Here is a 16,489-nt window from a genome sequence, read left to right on the forward strand (position 1 = left end):
AAATTATTATTTTTGCGTTGCATATAATACCAGAAAAAATTTTTTAAATACAGGCTTAAAGGCAAAGTGTATTCAGGTTAATTATAATTCATTACATTAAAATAAATTAATATTTAATTAAACCTAAAAGGATTTGTCTCATCAAGTTGTGGTGCTAAAACAATAAAATAAAATATATATTTTTTAATTGTTCCTTCAGCTCAGGGCTCGCCACAGCGGATTGAACCCCCAACTTATCCAGCAAATGTTATACACAGCAGATACCCTTTCAGCTGCAACCCAGTACTGGGAAACATCCATACTCTCACATCCATTCATTCCTTTTTTCTTCAGCTTAGTTCCTTTATTTATCAGGGGTTGCCATAGCAGATTGAACCACCAACTTATCCAGCATATGTTTTAAGTCGCAGATGTCCTTCCAGCCGCAACCCAGTACTAGGCAACATCCATACACACTCATTTACACACATACACTACGGCCAATTTAGTTTATTTGATGCACTTACCGTATAGCGCATGTCTGGACTGTGGGGGAAACCAGAGCACCCAGAGTAAACCCACACCAACATTGGGAGAACATGCACACTCCACACAGGAATGCCAACTGACCCAGCTGGGACTCGAACCATCGACGTTCTTGCTGTGAGGTGACTGTGCTAAACAATGAGCCACCGTATCGCCCCTGTAGTAATAATAATTGTCCTAAATCCAAAAGATGGTGCTTTGCTTCCTAATATTAGAAGTTCTCTCAAACTTTTTTCTCCTTCTATGACACAAATTTAGACGTTGGCCCATGTTCAGTGCACAGCATCAATGTCCAAAGCGGACAGATAGTAGACAGGAGGTTTAACATCATATGCCTGTGTGGCTCCGAGTTGCCCACTCTCTCCACAGGGAGCATTGGAGTTATTTTAATAGTTCTGTAAGACCTGACGACAGGTTAATTTGCCTTTCAGAATGCAGTCTTTGCCCCCGCTGGCTTCCTCTGAGGCTTCCTCTGTGTGGTGACAGCTTACTCATTGATCCAGAATGATCATGACTACGGCACATATCATATTTCATTGTAAGAAATGACAGCAGAAAGTGCAGGTCCCGCTGTGACAACTGATATTTCTGTCCGACTGTAAAAAGTGCATCATATATACAGTTAAAGTCTGAATTATTAGCCCTCTTAAATGATTAGCCCTCATATATTTTTCCCTAAGTTCTGTTAAACGGAAATAATTTTTTCGACGCATTTCTAAATGTAATGGTTTTAATAACTAATTTCTAATAATTGATTTTTTTTTATCTTTGTCATGATGACATAATATTTTACTAGATATTTTTTAAGATACTAGTCTTCAGCTTAAAGTGCAATTTAAAGACTTAACTAGGTTAATTAGGATAACTAGGAAAGTCAACGAGATTAGCCGAATGCAGGCAGGGGTGGAATTGAAAATGGGGCCATCAGGTCTAACACTTCAGGGCTTGTAGTGGTGTGAATTTATTTATTTATTTATTTATTTATTTATTCATTTATTTATTTATTCATTTATTTATTCATTTATTAATTATTGTTGCAACAACAAATGAGGTAAAGTACAAATAAAACAGAATACAGTCTCTACAAACTATAGTTCATTTTCAACAATAAGATAATTATTAATTTAATTTAAGTAGCCTATAACAAAAGAGAGAAATAAGAAATAAGAGAAAAAACAAGATGGCACATGAAATAGAAATAAATAGGCTATCATAGGCCTATTAAGAACAAGGGAATAAGCACAAATTATAGAAGTTTACACATCACTTTTAGATGTTGAATGGTATGTTAAAACTCAGTTTAAAACGTTCCAATAAATAACACAAGGATATACAAAAACTTGCATTATATAACCTTTTAAATTTTTGTATAAATTGCTAGACAAGATAAAATTATTATTAATATGCGGTGGCATGATCAATGATGATTATTATATTACAAGTCTGTAAGACTTAAGTTGATATTTATTCGCTAAAAAATTAATTGTTTACGGAGCTAAATACAGTAAATAGTCTTATGAAAAATTTGAAAATAAACCTATGCAAACAATCTAGCCTTAATAAACAAATTATTTAACAAAAAAGATCATTAGACCTACTGCAGTAAAATATTTGAAGTCTTTAAATAAGCATGATATGTGCAAGATAGCGAGGACATAAAGTTAATTGTTTGGAAATTTGTGAGACGAAAGTTGTCTAATAATAAACCTGAAACACACATGATTGTCATCATGCGGTGAATCCAGCCAATCATGTTATAACAGTGTCATCAATGCAGCTCCTGCAATCTAACCAGAAAAAAAAAAGAAAAAATTTGAAAAATTCTAACCAGCATGCACCGATTTCAATCGGTCTGCGCAGCACGGCATTAAGTTAAAATGTTTTTTCTTGCTGAAATGAAATACATAAGACTATTTCCAGGAGAATAAATATTTTAAGAAAAACTTTGAAAAGTTCCTTGCTCTGTTAAACATTGTTTTGGAAATGTTTAAAAAAGAAAAAGAAAATCACAGGAGGGCTAAGAATTCTGACTTCAACTTTACGTGAAGCTTTAAACTGTAGGAGAGCTTAACCTTGAATAAACCGAATCCCAGTCTCATTCTCAAAATCCCTACTACAATTTTCATTTGTGCCCTCATCTGCACTGTGCGGTGTTGAATTGGGCTCCTCGACGCTGGAGAGCAGGATGGGTTTTGACAGGGCGACCCCTTCTGCACTCCTTCGGAGCGGTGCGCTTGACAGAAACTCATTAATTATCTTGGGCGGGGTAGCATCTCGCACAGCCTTCACCAAAGGATGCCAGTCACCTGCCCACTTGAGCTGAAAAATCGTTAGAAACTCTTAACATTCTTGCCTACGTGTTCATCTCGTCAGTGGGAGAAAACTGCCTGCTGTCCGACACTGTCAGAGTCTATTGTACTGGAGCCGAAATGGAGGCCTCGGTGAATCTGAAATGGAGAAGACAGGTGAGTGAATGAATGAGATTGGTGTGTATGAGGGAGCGTAGCTCAATCGGCTGTTTAGTGGGCATGAGGCTCCTATATATCCTGAGACTATTATTCGAAATTTCTTTCATCATTTACTTATGGAACACTGGTGGGTTCTGCTTGCTCTACTCTAAACCAGATTTTAAGATGCATCTCTGGCATGGGAAACAAGACCACAACCTCTAGTATGAGCCACTAATGCAAATCTTGGAGCAAAGTAGAGGAGTTTACTCACACAGTCCTCGCTAACTAGCATCTGTTACATTCACCACCCAAAACCTTAGTCCCATTCGGGTCATGGCACCAATGTAAACATTTCAGTTCTATACAAAGTTCATTCATTCATTTTCCTTTGACTTAGTCCCTTTATTCATCAGGGGTCACCACAGCGGAATGAGCTTATCCATCATATGTTTTATTTCAAGAGTTCACACTTAGATAATGCTTGACTATTTAAGCAAGTTTGGCATGCTGTCCCGGGAGAGAACCCTGGGCTTCCCTAAATAGACCACTAGCTGCGCTAGTTTGTAATAAGTACTTGTGACTTTAACTTTTGTTGCATGGTTTTTGAGTGTGGGAGGAAACCGGAGTACCCAGGGAAAATCCACGCGAACACGGGGAGAACATGCAAACTCTGCACAGAGAGTATTATTTGGCTTAGCTAGGTGCAAAGCAAAGATGAGGAATGAAGTTTAGGCTGGATATTTATATTGAATTTAGAGTGATCCGATTGGCTAGTTAGTGATTAGTGATAGGGATCAGCTGTAGTCAATCCTATCATGTGCTCCTCTTGAAATTAGTTCAAGAAACTTCACTTAGTTTTCTCAATTCACCTATTGCGCATGTCTTTGGACTGTGGGGGAATTTCATTTATTTCTGTCAATATTATTCACGAGTTACTTTCAAATTCTACAAACTACTCTACAAACAAGTCATATCTAGAATGCTATAAGAAAGATAAAATAATCATTTATTGTTTACCTGGTAATTAGTCTATGATTATGTCAGCTCACCTCTTCTGACAGGTCTTCAAAAAATTAAAAATGGCTCGTTTACGTCACACTGACAGTCCCATATGAGTTTAACCAAAGCACAGTCTGAACCGAAAGGAGCCATGATTAGTTCACCTTTCGAGTCTTGGATTTTGAGTTCGTTCGTTCATCATGTGACAGCTTGTAAAGAGAGATGACTCAAACCCAAGGACTCAAGAAATGAACGGAGAAAATCTTTTTCTGGCTCTAAGTGCATATGATTGGCTTCTGTCTTTCATGTGATGAACGAACAACTCAAACCCAATAGAGGACTCCAAAAAGGATCTAATCTTCTACTCCACCTGCACAAATGTACACATTAGCAACTGAACGAATTACTCCCTGAGAGGACTCATCATTCTCGAGTTATACAAAAGATTAGTTTAAAATGAACAAATCTTTCAAGAACAACCCATCACTAACTCCCATTCGGGTCACAACACCAATATGACCCCTGGTTTCCTCTTACTCTAAAACTTTGTTGTACCAAACCCCCTTCAAAAATGTAAACTTTAAAATTTAGAAAGTGAGACAGTACATAAACACAGTTTGACAGGCAATAACCATACAGGATATGTGAAAAAATTGGATGTGTAATAGCATATAAGATTACAATAACAGAAAAAGAAAATCAATGCAATTACAGTTTCGTTCCACAGATATTTTTTTGTCTTCCATGATAAAAATCATTCAAGATGTGGAGTAAATCATTTTTACTTTTGTATGACCAACTTTCATTTTTGAGTCCGTGCGCATTCATGATTACTAGACCGTCCCCTTTAATTCTTACTAGATGTAAAAATACTGGCACAATAAGGCCAATTTGATTCAGTGGTTTACTTCAGGTTTAACTGAAATAAATTTGCACCAAGCAGAGCAGAAAGGTCAAATAAAGGACGTTTAGGTCTTTGTGCATGCTCGTGTTTTCAGGACAGTGAGGTGGGTTTAGACTGAAAAGGGTAGAATGGTATTTTCAACTATGCCTTGACCTGGTTTTCCCAGTGTAATGGCATTGTATTACAGCCAGTTCCAGCTTACTGAGTCTTAAGATTGAGCCCTTTTGCAGTTCAAACTCCTGTGACATTCTGCTGGACTGCTTTGCTATGTCCTTGAGTTTAAATCGCATCAGATCTCTCATCACAAGTCTTCGGTTGACATCGGCAGCGAAAGATGTATCTGATTGGTTGATCAAGGTAAAATTGAATTAATTATTCCCTGGCAAATCATTCTTAGAGTTTCCATCTATGGTGCCACGAGGGAAGAGTTTGAAAAATGGTGGCATCTTTGCTATATTTTATTTGCTTTAATATTTAAGTTTGAAAAATAGCCTTTTACAGTAAAGTTTGAGTTATTTTCGCCACTGGGCCTAATTTCATGTGTTGCGGTGCAGCAAAAACCTCCCTGAGGTATTTCAGACAAGCTGCCTGTAAAACCTCATGCATTCTTTGACCTTAAAACAATACAGTATATTTACTTAGCATGATGGATGTGCAGGACGGATCTTTAAGTGCTAGTGCATCTGAACAGGCTACAAGCCCTTGAGTCTGTGCAATACAAATCTAATTTCAAAGCAACGTTTTCCCGTCGAATATCAGTTTGCCGACACCCCAGTGAGCACAGCAAACAGAGAAAGATGTTGTTTTTTGACACTCTCATTGTTCATCTCTACATACGCCCCGCTAGCTTCGGTGTGATGAAGCAATTGAAATTGATCTTGTGTCTAATCGAAAGAAAATTGGTTGGAGTGGACGATTTCTCACATGACACATCAATCTCTTTCCTCTGCTGACTCCCCAGGGGAACATTTTACAGTTCCCAAAAGCTACCCTTGCAGCGTGGTTCATTAAGGAACTGGCTGTGATAAAGGTGATTTACATATATTTCATGCGGAGGCCGGAAATCCCTGTAGCTGAAGTGTAGCTTAAAATAAAATCTGATATTAGTCTCTCAAAATCATTTATTTCAGATTATGGGAAGACAGACAGAAGCGTTTGTTTTGTTGTACCCCAGGTAGACATCTTCATCTCTGCAAGTTTGCAATGGGTCTAAATTTCATGAAGTGCAAATTGGGGCAAATTCACTAAACTTTTACACCATCTTATTAACTTACCACCCACAACTCAATTTAAGCAAGTGCTTTGTTTCTTTTTCTATTCGTAATGGGAGTAGTTATCCGTCAGATGAAGGAGAAGAGCGGTTTGTGTAGGCTTATTGCAGTTGTAATGTAATGCATGTGTATTTAAATAGCGCATTTATCGTGTATTACCGTACACCCAAAGCGCTTCACAATCATGAGCGGGGTCGTGACACCACCACCAGTGTGCAGCATCCATTTGGATGATGCGACGGCAGCCACAGGACAATGGCGCCAGTGCGGTCACCACACACCAGCTATTGGTGGAGTGGAGAGACAGGGATAGAGCCAATTGGGTGGATTGGGATGAATGGGGGGCCTTAATCATAAAGGCTGATGGAGGGAATTTGGCCAGAGATTACACACCGAGGCTACACCCCTACTCTTTGCGAGAAATGCCATGGCATTTTTAATGAGCACAGAGAGTCAGGACCAAGGTGTAACGTCTCATTTGAAAGACAGCATTCACTGACAGTATAGTGTCCCCTTAAATTTACTGGGGCATTAGGACTCACACAGACTACAGGTTGAGCACCCCCTGCTGGCCTCATGTATTCTCCCATCTAGATAAAGACCAGGCTCAGCCCTGCTCAGCTTCAGTGAGTAGCTGAAACCGTAATACTATGCTGCAGGGTGATATGGCTTTCGTTGCACTGCAGAGCTTTCAAAACAAAAGATAGGTAGGTGTGTTGCGTAAATTAAAACATTTGACTTGTGTATTTTGAAGTTTTGGGAGCCTAAAAATGCTTACGTTTTTGAAAACTACTGTATAAAAATACGATTTTGTATGTTAGCATATTATTATAGAACTTAATGTGTTTATGTGGCTAATGTTTCACTTTTTTTTTTCAGGTTCAATTGGTCGCATTTCTTACTTAGAACTAAAAAAAAAACATTGTTATACTTGTTGAGGATTGTTTTACGTTTAATAAAATTTTTAATAATTTTCAAATATTTATTTTTTTAAGTAAGTAATGTGACTGCCAGCATTTTGTTAGCTAAAACAGACAAAAATTCCCAGACTTGAAATAAAATCAACCAAAATTCAAATTTCCTCAACATTTACTCACACTCAGGTGAATATATACTTTGGTTATATATGAATTGTCTTCTGTTGAACACAAAACAATACATTATGAAGAATGTTGAAAAATAAAACTATAGAATGGATTGACATCCATTTTAAAAATCAATAGGTCTCAGCAAACAGCATTTTTCAAAGTATCTTCTTTTGTGTTCAACTGAAGAAAGAAACTCAAGTTTTGAACACATAAAGAGTAAATGATGACAGAAATTGACATTTTTTGTTAGCACTGTCACCTCACAGCAAAAAGGTTGCTGATTCGAGTCCCAGCTAGGCCAGGTGGCATTTCTGTGGAGTTTGCATGTTCTCCTTGTGTTGGCGTGGGTTTCCTCCGGGTGCTCCAGTTTCCTCCATAGTCCAAAGATATGTGGTATAGGGAAACTGAATAACCTACATCGGTTGTAGTGTGTGTGTGTAAATGAGAGAGTGTATAGGTGTTTCCCAGTGAGTTGCAGCTGGAAGGGCATCTGCTGCATAAAACATATGCTGGAATAGTTGGCGGTTCATTCCGCTGTGGTGACCCCTGATTAACAAGGAACTAAGCTAAAGGAAAATGAATGGATGAATGGTTCAAATATTCCTTTTTCGAGTCCCTAATGCAAGTAGTTCATGCAAAAAAGAAAACTCTCTCGCTGTCCATAATTCATTTTTCATAAACCCCCTCGCTAACCTGTTGTCGTATGCTTTATCTTTTGTTCTTAGGATGTGTTTTCACATCTAGGATTTTCATAAGAATCTTTTCCCTCAATATAACAGTGCTGGGAAAATAGATTGGTCTTAGATTGCTTATGTTTCTTGTGGCTTAAGCACATGGTCTGATTGTTGTTGTCTGGCACACACACCGCAGCGGTCACTGATCAGACAGAGCGCTCATTTTCTGTTCTCATTCTCTGATGTGATAAAACCACAGCCTCTGTACAGCTCTGATTGTTTTTGTGCCACAGCTTATGCTGATAATCTGAAAGCTCATCGTCATCTGTGCCAAAATGACACAGTCTGATCACTTTAAAAAATCGGAGATTGCTGTAAAACCAGATTTTTTACTATAAAAAGCCAAGTTTTAAAACACTGGAATACACCCGACACAATGTGGTGACAGACATGACAAAGTGTTTTGGCGTGTTTTTTTTGTAGTTTCAGTCTGGCGCAGATATTATTTTCATTTCCCGAACCACATTCCTGTCACCCCCCACTTTTTAAACATAGACATGAAAATGACAAGTTCAACATAAAGGATTATCAATCTTCAATGATTGGGTGCACAGATTTAGGCTTGGTCTCCTTTTAAAGAAGACAGATGCCAAAATATAGCTGACATAAAAAAAAGTTAAATAAAACTAAAGTTATGTGCCTTTATGTTTATTAAAATAATAAAACAATAATTGTTTGTATTAATAATAAGGGGTGTCAAAATTAATTGTTTCTTCAGATGCAGACGCAAACAATTCGAAATCGGTTCAGTAATAATCATAACCGGTTTTTGTCTACTGACGTCATTTATCTCATATGCGCTATGACAAGGCAGGCGAGCGCGAGATTACAACGATCCAACTACTTAAAAATGCAAAAACTGTGCACAATTACACTGTGTATGCGTTTGCTGGATCAGTCTTTCACTGACACTTACAGCAGAAGCCCTTATTTCACTGCGATTGAGAGAATAAAATTACTCCATTTTTCTCTTTCTCTCTCTCACTCACTGAGGGCCCATTTGACCTGCTGGCATGACTTTTCCTCTCCTCTCAGCTGTTTTACAGCGATACTTCTGGATACAGACAAGAGCGCATTCCTGCAGAGTTTTCTCAACCATGTCTATCATGAATCAGCTGTGATCGCCCCTGCCGCCTATCAGTGTCACTCATCTGTGAAGAGCGCAGCACGCAAGAGCTAATCACAGCCGTTTTTGTTAAGGGTGTGACCAATCAAAGGGGTGTAAGAGAACTTGGTAGACGAGGATCAGAAAGCGAGCGGGATATTTATATTTGTTTATATTAATTGCTATAAATGCTCATGTTTTCTAAAGGTACAGTTCATATATCTGACTGTTTGTATTAAATGACAAAATTGCATTACAAATAGTATATAAATATATTCATACATTTTAATACAAGAATTCTGCTGTGAAGAAAATATAAAACTGTGCATGGAAAGCACCGTCAATGCACCGTGATGCACAGAGATATCGAATTGAACCGAATTGATGGCATGATAATTGAAACCAAACCGAACCGTGAGAGCAGTGTAAATTCACAGCTCTAATAATAATACATTAAATATTTATTTCACAAAACATGTTTTAACCTACAATTGTCAGAAAATCAAAAGTAAATATCGAAACAAATTATATTCCAAATTTGAAGTTGATATCTTAAAAATGAGTGCTCAATAATATTTTGTTTGGCTGCTGTACCAAACATAACCACCACATGACATTCGGTTTCTAAAGGTAACTATACAAAGAAGCCCCTTATATTTTGAGGCATGTGAACTGTTGTTTAATACTTTTAACAATATTTGTGAAGTAGACATAACCTTCTAAAGTAGTATGGCAAGTTTGGTGGTATTTGATTTGTTCAGCCTCTAAAAAACGTATTTTTAGATGTGAATTGCTGTAGCAAAGTAATGCTTTATTGTAACGGTGTCCTTGTTGCAACTTAATTAATAACTGTTGCTTAATAACATCTATGAAATAGATATATAATACTAAAGATATAAAAACTAGATGTAGTAAGCTTTCAAATAAAACTGTACATAGTTTGTCATGATTCTTTTATACTACATTTTTATAGTGTAAATAAAACAAAAAAATGTAATAACATATAGTTAAATGTAACCGTAAATGATACTGCAAGTTATGGTGTGATAGTAAATGTTTTAATCTATTAATCTTCCCACGTAACTCAAAAAAAAATTGTTTATAAAATGAAATCTTAGACCTTTTCAACGATATATAACTTGTCATGATTACATTAGGATATCATTGTAAAAAAAGTAATGTAAGCTTAAGCGTCCTCGTGGCAGGACAGTGACAGTTAAGGGCTTAAAAAACAAATGAATTTGCACCCATTTGTGTGCCTGTGGGCATACTGATCTGGTAAGGATGTGTGTTAAGGTTCATTATTTAAGACAACTGATTTAGACTGTGCCATTGAACAACAAAATAAAGTCAAAGGTGCATTTATTCATACATTTTTTTGTTATTTGCCATTTTTTTAATAATATGCCCCTGTAGGTGGGTTTTACAATGCATGTACAGATTGCATTTTACACACACAGGAACACAGAAGCATCTTTAAATTTGAAAAAGTAAAAGATTAAAATGTAAAAGGAGATTATTGTCTACATAATTATAAACTAACGTCACCTCCCGCCATGCTTTCTTCCCCCTTACAGGGGAGCTTTAGTAGAATCCAGTTCGTTGTGTAGATGGTCTGCTCGCTGTAACCTCAAACACAAGCAGATCCATTTTCTCGCTAGTAGCATATTTTGCTAATAGCACATTTGCCATGGCATGACCACAACTCACTCTTGAATGGAATAGGAGATGAGTGTCTGATTAGTTTAATGCACATTACACAAAACACACCCATAACTCATTAAGAAAATAGGGACAACTCATTTAGATCATGCGCCTGGTGCACAGACAGTTTTTCCTCTCCTTAAAACACAAAAAGTTAATTTGGACATGCCCTAAGTGCACCTGCACCGTGTGGCCATGCGTTGATTGTTAAAGTAGAGCCCTAGATGGTACAGCCTGAAAACAAGACAATAATAAACAGCCCGGAATATCTGCAGTCGTGAAACTAAGGGGGCATTAAAAGTCAATTTCCGAGCTTGTGGAAAACGATGCCGACCACCACTGATCTCTTTCAATTAAATCTTGAATTACTCATCACCTGCTTCAGGATCACCTCATCAATCAGGAGTCCATAAACCGCATTTTGCAGGCATCCTAGGGCTTGTCACCTGCTGCTGCTGCTTTCCCTCTGCCAGCTCTGCTCGTCTCCCGCCTCTAATGTCTTTCCTCACTAATGACATTAGAATGTTCTGGGGGAAGAAGCGGCTGCTATCAGTGCAATTAAAGCACCGAGACTGTTTTCATTTGGGACTTTAGCCAAATGACTGGTAGGGCTGCATTGCAAAGACTTTTTTTTTCTTTTCAAGAACTTTTAGGGTCATCCTCAGTGCCCGTTTCAGACTTCTGGGAGCCCTAAGCATAGTTTTGTGCATTAATAAAACACCCAAAATGAATGTGTTCTTTCAGAGCGGTTTCGATGTTAATAAACAACAGAATAGCAGAAGAAAAATGCAAGTGAAATCATTTAGCTTCTAAAATAATAATTGACTACTACTACAGCCGAATCAAGTAATTTGTTTTGTAATAAATTTATTTTAAAAATCGCAGCAAAAATAGTGTAATAGTAGGGGGAAAATAATATATAATATCAATATTTAACCAATACCAATAACTGAAAACTGAAAACTAGATTGACACTGTAAAACCCAACAGTCAACTTTATCAAATGAAATGAGTGTAGTTAACTCAAAATGTACTGAAAGTTATTTATACTCATTTAAAATGAGTTTTGAACTCTGTGTTGAAGGTACTGAATTAATTCAATGCCTCAGTACTTCAAGTTAATTGGAATAAGTTCATAGAAGAGGTCGCCCTAACCGAAAAGTTTCTGTCATTGACCGATTTTTTTTCAGCAGTGATGGATAAATCTGAAGGTGATCCCTCATTTTGACGGATTATGTTGAGGGTGATCTTTTGTAATTTGTAGCTAACTGTAATTCCCACTCCTGTCCAGCTGATGGCGATTGCCCTAGTTTTGTCTTCTCTTTGTCACCGCTGCGCACAGGCATGCACTAAATTCCAGGGGTTTCATTACCACAACGTAAAATGGGCATGGCTCGGTCGGTGTTTGGGAAACGCCCCCTTAAAAAAAAAAAACAATACTGAGAGGTCACTGATCATGCGCAGTACAGGTTCTTTTTTAGAGCGGTCATTTCAAACAGGATGATTATGGATAAAGAACCTACCGCGGTGGATAACGAAGGAAAAAACAATCATACAGGTTATTTTTTTGTTGTTATAATGTTATATTTTAAAGATTTCATTAGCAAAAACAGCTGACCTCATTTTAATCCGTATTACTCCGTTTTACTGTCTCTGGGCTTTTGTACTTCCATTTTAAACCAAATAATAATGGTTGTGGTAAGATTAACTGTGTTTTTGTAGTTTAAAATATGGTATTCAGTCATGTTTAAACAAATAAATACCACATTTTCTGTAATAAATCGTGGTTAATTTCTCTTTCTCGATCTTAGTTAACTAACATAACTCATATTTATTTTCTATTTTTATTTAAAGTCATCATACACAAAACACCTGAGATCAGGACAGGTATCTGATGTTACTGTATATAAAAGTGATCATACATGAAACCCCTGGGATCAGGACAGGTATTTGATGTTACTGTATATAAAAGTGATCATACATGAAACACCTGGGATCAGGACAGGTATCTGATGTTACTGTATATAAAAGTGATCATACATGAAACCCCTGGGATCAGGACAGGTATTTGATGTTACTGTATATAAAAGTGATCATACATGAAACACCTGGGATCAGGACAGGTATCTGATGTTACTGTATATAATATAAAAGTGATCATACATGAAACACCTGGGATCAGGACACGTATCTGATGTTAACTAATATAAAAGTAATTATACATGAAACCCCTGAGATCAGGACAGGTATTTGATGTTACTGTATATGATATATAAAGTATTTGACACAAAAGCCCTGGGATACCCGAGGACATGTATCTTAAGTTATAACAGTATTAATGTAATCTGAGAGGTATCTTAAGTTAATTTGTTTAACATAACATACACTGACTTCACATGAAGATCAGGACAGCTATTTTGTACTGCATATAAAAGGTATTGGACACGAAACCCCTGCGAATACGTACAGGTATCTGAATCAAACGGCTGTTTTCACAATCTGCGCATGATCCGTGACCTATGCAAATTCACAGATAGGCCACGCCCACCCGATGGCGTAGTAGCGGTTACGCTGTACTGAAACCCCTGGAAAAAAATGCCTGCCTCTGCGTACTGTTGAAAAAAGTCACAGTAGCTGAGTGTGAGAAGTTTCTTTAAACGGCCAAATAGTTGTGATATTATTAATAAAGGTGAAAAAAGAGAAAGTGATGCAGTGGACGATGAAGAACAAAAAGACAAAAATCCTCAGTTGCCGACAGCTGTTACGTGCCAACCAAACGGCAACAAGGTGGTCAGGTGCTTTGGAGTATGTTGTGAGCTCTACCGAACGCAGAGGGGTGCAGCACAGACGCACTACTGGTGCAGGAGTACATGCTGTAGTATTTTTTTCCTAGTTAAATGAGTGCTTGCTGGATCGGTAAATACCACATTCAAGAGAATCTAGCAAACTTTGTTCTGATCACAGCCTAGGAGTCGGCTGGCTTGGTAAGGAATGTAACAAGTGATGGTTCTGCTGTGAGGCAACAGTGCTAACAACTGAGCCACCATGCCACCCATCTAGAAAAGGAGGAGTAGTAGGGGTGGATTTTTGCGGGATTCTTTTAAACGAAGATGGCTGTTATATGGAACTTAGGGTATTTATAGTGGCTTAAGAATTGTCTGATTGGTGAATCATAAATTGAATAATGCTGGACTGGCTGCAAGCTATCATAAGCACGTGATCATCTTGAAATTAGATTATAAATAAACTTAACATAGATTTTTTTTTTTTTTAACTCAAATGGCTTGAACAGTAGCAATCGATTTTTTGCAAATGGTTTGAGTTGCCTTAACTTATTGGGCTTTACAGTGCTCAAATTGCTTTGTTTTCTCAAATGGATTAAGTTCACAGTACTTATTAGGATTAGTTTTTGAACTTTACTATTTACTTAGCATTTATCGGCTGATATTGATATGATAAATTTGCATATATTCATAACCCTTAAATGAGAAAAGATAAACATAATAAAAAAGTAAACTAATATTCTCAAAAATCAAAATAGGTCAAATTGACCCACAACAGTAAATAACATGACAGTATCGCTTTAAGACTAATTTCACAGATCTATAGTGAAAATAATTTGTTTGCATGTTTCTGTTCATTTAAGACAACTGACTGTGCTTAAGTGAATTAACAGACATTTTGACATACTTTGCTATTATTAATTATTATTAATGATATTATTCTTGTAACACCCTTATAGTTTTTTAAAGGAACTTTGCTGCCATACCATGGCTGCAGCTGGTACAATGATAAGATGCAGCGATATTACATAGTTAGCTTTGGATTATTTTCAAAAACAGCATAAATATATGCCATGGTAACGGCAGGGCAGCAAAGTCCATTGATTATTTAACAAGTATAGTTTAGTAAAATATCTACCCATATCTGCCTTGCCAACCCGATCTTATGAGGAAATGTAACTATTTTACATTTTGTCAGTTTAGTAGCTAATTTGTACAAGTTCAGTCGTATGAAAAAATGCAAGATTTTAAAAAGGAGGCATGACACCAAACCACGGCCCTAAACCCAACTGTCATTGGGGAATGAGCAAGTCATACTAAATTGTACGAATGAGATCGTACAAATTCATACAAATTAGCCACTAAATCTAAACATTACAAACTGCTGTGAGATTGTTTTGGCCAATCAAACATCAACTTTTGATTTTCTGACAGTCTTAGAACAGATTGAACCCACAGATGTGTAGAGCTTTAAAAAAAACTTTTTTTGAGCAAGATGCTAATGGTCTAATGCAATTCAATGATTTATGCTAAGCTAAAAGTGCTCCTACCATTCACGTAGATCAAATAATGCTAAAACTCAAACTAGTGGACGTTAAATGAACCCATTTTTAAAAAAGTAGAGTATTTCTTTAACAAGTATTATTTACTTTTGGCCAAGGCTCAAAGATAGTCCCGTTTCATTTTATTCAGGGGTAAATAGTTCGCTCATTTTTTTACAATCATTTTTTTCATTTCATTATTTTGATTTTGGTTATTGTTTAGTGACTTGGTCGCTTTATATATGCATTATTTTTATTATGCAGTATATTTTTATAAGAATAGTTGATTAATAAATTTGAAGTTAAGGTTTTAAAATAATGATGATACTTGTTTGCGTTTTGTTTTTGCAATCATGCAAAAACTTTTAAAATTGCATATTTATCTGTTATTACATCAGCTATCGGCCTCCAAATCTATTTCCAAAATAAAAAAAAAATATTCCTTTAACAAGTGTTATTTGCTTTTGGCCAAGGCTCAAGGAAACGGTTCATTTTATAAATTTGAAGTTAAGGTTTTAAAATAATAATGATACTTGTTTACCTTTTGTTTTTGCAATCATGCGAGGAAAAAAAAAAAAAGTATATTTGTTGGGTAATATATCGGCTATCGGCCTCCAAATCTATTTCCAGAAAGTTCTTTTTTAATTTATTCTGGATGAATGTAGTTTCACTTCCAGATAAAGCCATTTTACAGTTTTTTTTTTGTTTTGTTTTTTACTATGTTTAATGTTCAGTGACTTGGTGGCTTTATGTATCAATTATTATTATTCTTTTAAAGACTAGTTGATATAAGTTGGAATTAATACATTTGAAGTTAAGGTTTTAAAACAGTGATGATACTTGTTTGCTTTTGTTTTTGCAATCATGCAGAAAAAAAAACATTTATTGCTAAATATGTCGTCTATTCTAAATCTATTTCCATCATTAAATCTATAACCATTATTATACAATAACTTGCCTAATTACTCTAACCTGCCTAGTTCACCTAATTAACCTACTTAAGCCTTTAAATGCCACTTTAGACTGTGTAGAAGTGTCATGAAAAATATCTAGTAAAATATTATTTAAAGATAAAATAAATCAATTATTAGAAATGAGTTATTAAAATTATTATGTTTAGAAATGTGTTTAAAAAAAATCTTCTCTTCGATAAACGGAAATTGGGGAAAAAAATAAACAGGGGGGCTAAAAATTTTGATTTCAATGTATATTGGTTAACATATCAGCCTCCAAATCTATTTCCAAAAAAAAAAAGCAGAGTATTCCTTTAACAAGTATTATTTACTTTTGCCCAAGGCTCAGAGAAAACCCTGTTTCATTCTATTCAGGGGTGAATGTAGTTTCACTTCCAGATTCGGTCACCATTCAGAACAACAACAAAGTGC

The 16,489-nt window shown here is 36.2% G+C and overlaps 1 protein-coding gene and 1 long non-coding RNA gene across 16 annotated transcripts in view; one reads left to right on the plus strand and one right to left on the minus strand.

The window, feature by feature from the left end:
• Positions 1 to 16,489, plus strand: part of LOC147832625 (uncharacterized) — a 201,289-nt gene that overhangs the window by 108,627 nt on the left and 76,173 nt on the right. The gene's annotated exons all lie outside the window — the stretch shown is intronic.
• LOC148679810 (uncharacterized) lies at positions 2,947 to 16,347 on the minus strand. Its single transcript, XR_015945263.1, has 4 exons — positions 15,945 to 16,347; positions 12,889 to 15,224; positions 9,512 to 12,711; positions 2,947 to 8,979 (listed from the first exon to the last, which is right to left on the minus strand). It is a non-coding gene; the product is annotated as an uncharacterized LOC148679810 (long non-coding RNA).

This window comes from Danio rerio, chromosome 19 (assembly GCF_052040795.2).
Source record: "Danio rerio strain M-AB ecotype USA chromosome 19, GRCz13ab, whole genome shotgun sequence".
In the NCBI taxonomy this organism is placed as follows: Eukaryota; Metazoa; Chordata; class Actinopteri; order Cypriniformes; family Danionidae; genus Danio; species Danio rerio.